The 4,489-nt window shown below is 41.7% G+C and overlaps 1 long non-coding RNA gene across 1 annotated transcript; it reads right to left on the bottom strand.

The window, feature by feature from the left end:
* Positions 1-3,021: 3,021 nt before the first annotated feature.
* Positions 3,022-4,220, bottom strand: LOC128474383 (uncharacterized). The gene is made up of 4 exons (XR_008346344.1): positions 4,167-4,220; positions 3,491-3,563; positions 3,163-3,233; positions 3,022-3,086 (listed from the first exon to the last, which is right to left on the bottom strand). It is a non-coding gene; the product is annotated as an uncharacterized LOC128474383 (long non-coding RNA).
* Positions 4,221-4,489: the final 269 nt, after the last annotated feature.

Below are 4,489 nucleotides of genomic sequence, written 5' to 3'. Positions count from 1 at the left end.
TACTGTATGCTACGCTAATACTCTGTATATATATTACTTTGCTCCTCTGTATATACATTAGTCTGTTACTATGCATATACTGTTACTTTGTATATATGTTACGCTGATATTATATATATGTTACTCTGTTACTCTCTCTCTCTCTATATATATATATTACTATATATATATACTATGTATATATGTTACTCTGTTACTATGCATATACTTTATGTTACTCTTTTACTCTCTCTATATACCGTAGTTGCTCGATTATAAGACGACCCCCCAAAATCTTAATATTAATTTATGAAAAAAAGAAAAAGCCTGAATATAAGACAACCCTATAGGAAAAAAGTTTTACCAGTAAATGTTAATTCATGTAAACTATGTGAACAATTTGTTTTTAATAAAAGCTATGATTGAGAAAAATATTTTGTTTTTATTTCCTTTTTTTTCAACTTGCCCCCCCCCCCCAGTTATGCACATCTGCCCCCGGAAATGCCTTATACCCCTATATGACACTGTGCCCCATGATATGCCTTTTAACCCTCTATATGCCACTGTGCCCCATGATATGCCTTTTAACCCTCTATATGCCACTGTGTCCCATGATATGCCTTTTGACCCCCCATGTGCCACTCTGTCTCCAGAATTGCCTTATACTCCTATATGCCACTCTGGCATTTAGGGGGTTAAAAGGCATATTATGGGGCAGAGTGGCATATAGGGAGGTATAAGGCATTTCAGGAGGCAGAGTGGCGTATAGCGGGTTAAAAGGCATTTCTGGAGGCAGAGTGGCATTAAGGGGGTTAAAAGGCATTTCACAGAGCACTCTGCCTCCAGAAATGCCTTATGCCCCCCATTTAACACTCCCCCCCTCCTCCAAACTTACCGGAGCTTCTGAGTCCCCGGTGCGTAGTCCGGGCAGCAGGGAACTCTGATCTCTGACAACAGCAAATCGCGTAGAGCTCTACACGCTGCCCGGACTAAGCACCGGGGACTCAGAAGCACCGGTAAGTTGGGGGGTGGCATAACACAGGAGGATCCAGGTCCCCATCGCTGCGGGGGATCTGGATCTTAGTCTCATAGTCAGACCTAGTTGAGGTCTGATTATAAGACGACCCCGATCATAAGACGAGGGGTATTTTTCAGAGCATTTACTCTGGAAAAAACATCGTCTTATAATCGAGGAAATACGGTATACCGTATTGGCCCGAATATAGGCCGCACTTTTTTCCCCCACTTTAAGTCTTTAAAGTGGGGGTGCGGCCTATATTCGGGGTCTAGCGCCCGACACCCGGGACAAGTAGTCCCGGGCGCCGGGCAGGCAGCGGGGTTAGGATACAGATCCCCCGCAGCGGTGCAGGGGACCTGCGTCCTACTGTCTGATACGCTCAGACAGCCTCCCCTGCCGGCACTTTCCACGGGGCGGAGTACCGGCACGGGAGGTTGTCTAAGCGCAACGCACGGACGTTCACCGGCAGCGGCGATGCACCGTTGCCGGTGAACATCCACACGATGCATTTTAACCCCCCTGACTTACCAGAGCAGACTCCCGGGTGTCTTGCAGGGCCGGCGGAAGACATCTACGCAATACGCGTATACAACTTCCGGTGCCGGCACTTCCGCTGAGTGCCGGCACCGGGAGTTGTATACACGATGTGCATAGATGTCCCCCTCTGGCCCCGTAAGACACCCGGGAGTCTACTCTGGTAAATCGGGGGGGGGGAGGACAGAGTGGCAGCATATCGAGGGGGAGGACAGAGTGGCAGCATATCGAGGGGGGGGAGAGGAAAGAGTGGCAGCAAATCTCGGGGGGGGGGGACAGAGTGGCAGCAAATCTCGGGGGGGGACAGAGTGGCAGCATGTTTTTTGGTTTTTTTTTAAAGAAAAAAACTTTTTCTTTAAAAAAGCACCAAACTTTTAGGGTGCGGCCTATATCCGAGCAAATACGGTATGTTACTCTGTTACTATGTATATACTGTATGTTACTCTAATACTCAGTTCATATGTTACTCTGTTCCTCTGTATATATGTTACTCTGTTACTATGTATATACTGAATGTTACTCTGTTATTCTGTATATATGTTACTCTGTTACTATGTATATACTGTATGTTACTCTAATACTCTGTATATATGTTACTCTGTTCCTCTGTATATATATTACTCTGTTACTATGTATATACTGAATGTTACTTTGTTACTATGTAAATATGTTACTCTGTCCCTCTGTATATAATGTATGTTACTCTGATACTATGTATGTACTGTATGGTACTCTGTTACTATGTATATAGGTTACTCTGTTACTCTGTATACATATTACTGTTACTATGAATATATGTTATGCTGTTACTATGTATCTACTGTATGTTACTCTAATACTCTGTATATACATTACTGTTACTATGTATATACGTTACTCTGTTACTATGCACATACTGTATGTTACTGTTACTCTGTATATATATTACTCGGTTACTATGTATATACTGTATGTAACTCTGTATATATGTTACTCTGTTACTATGCATATACTGTATGTTACTTTTACTCTGTATATATATTACTGTTAGTTTGTATATACTGTATGTCACTCTGTATATATATTACTCTGTTTCTATGCACATACTGTATGTTACTGTTACTCTGTCTATATATTACTCGGTTACTATGTATATACTGTATGTCACTCTGTATATATATTACTCTGTTAGTCTGTATATACTGTATGTTACTGTTACTCTGTATATATATTACTCGGTTACTATGTATATACTGTATGTAACTCTGTATATATGTTACTCTGTTACTATGCATATACTGTATGTTACTTTTACTCTGTATATATATATTACTCTGTTAGTTTGTATATACTGTATGTTACTCTGTATATATATTACTCTGTTAGTTTGTATATACTGTATGTCACTCTGTATATATATTACTCTGTTAGTCTGTATATACTGTACGTTACTCTGTTACTATCGAAGGCTTGTTTCTCCGTTGTAAACCTACCATCGAATTGCGGAATCCGCTGTAAGTTCTCGCCCAGATCTCCTGTAATTGTCAGCGATTGTTTCACCTTCAAGTTGGTTTCCCTGGCGGAAAAATTGCCGGCGTAAGACACCCGGGAGTCTACTCTGGTTCCAGACAAATAATAAAAGAGAAAGTTACCCGTCAAGCTCCGCGGTTTCTATGTAGATCAAGCTGTTGGGTTCACTGCTGGACAGCAACAGAAGATCTGCCTGAAAACATATAGAGCCATTTAAACAAAAATACCCCACGTGGGGCAAAATAACACAAACAACCGAGGGCATCATATCTCACACCAATCGAAATGTTAGAATCGGAGGATGGGAGGATCAGAGGCTGAGATGTAATGTAAGGATGTTTTACCTTACCGAGAGGGTAGTAGATGAGTCGAACAGATTCCCAGCAGAAGTGGTAGAGGTTAATACAGTGAGGGGATTGAAACTATATCCCCAGATGGCGTTTAACTCACCGTTACAAAATTATTATTCTCCAGTTTTATAATATCGCCGACTTGGATATTCATCCATTTCTCATTGGTGAACCTGCAAAAAAATGAGGCAGAAATAAAGCGATCGACAATTTCTGTCCCCTAAACCTTCCAGCGACACAGAATATTTCTGAAAAAACAGCCTTTTGTGATCATTTTGTGAAAAATATAAAATTCTGTATTCTCAGAAAACGGTTTTTATCAGAATGAATTCGGACAAAACGCAGCCGACCGTCCCGCCTCGTGGACAATAAAATTCAAGTTTCTTCTCCACCATAAGTTGGCGACTACAGGGGGCACGATGGTTGGGCCGCATGCCTCCAGACTGTCCTGTTTTTTGTGGGACAGTCCCTATATTTGCGCACTGTGCGGCGGTTCTGTGCGGCGGTGTATTGGGATATGATGTCCTATCCTGGTGATCTGCCCCCTATTTGACACAAGGAACAACGATCCATGCCCCCACCGCCAATGAAACGCTCGGGGTATGAGACCGAGCAGCACATATCAGAAGTAACAATATGGCTTCTTTTCATTGAATCTGCCGGTGCTATATAAGTAAATGTAATGTAACAGCGCTACGGAATCTGCCGGCGCCATATAAATAAATGTAATGTAACGGAATGATCCGGATGCGTTTCTTTCGCCGTCTGACACTTACTGTCCTTTGCTGAGCACCTGCACCGTTCTGTTGTTGACCTGATTGTCGCCTTTGTGCCGATGGAACAAGAAAAGCCGTTCGTTTACAAACATCACAGCGACAGATACATGATATCTAGATTGTAAGCTCGCGGGTCGAGCTCTCTTTCCCTAAAGTAATGTGTAGTCTTAGTCTGTCCTAGTTTGGTCAGAATCTTTGAATGTAGGGACTGTAAGAAAAGCTGCGCAAATTGTTGGGGCTACAGAAATAAAAAATAATAACAAAAATAATAATGACAATAATAATAATTCTAATAATAATATAATAATAGTAATAATAATACA

The sequence above is a fragment of the Spea bombifrons genome, chromosome 2, assembly GCF_027358695.1.
Source record: "Spea bombifrons isolate aSpeBom1 chromosome 2, aSpeBom1.2.pri, whole genome shotgun sequence".
Classification (NCBI taxonomy): Eukaryota; Metazoa; Chordata; class Amphibia; order Anura; family Pelobatidae; genus Spea; species Spea bombifrons.
This window is presented reverse-complemented; position numbering and strand designations above follow the sequence as displayed.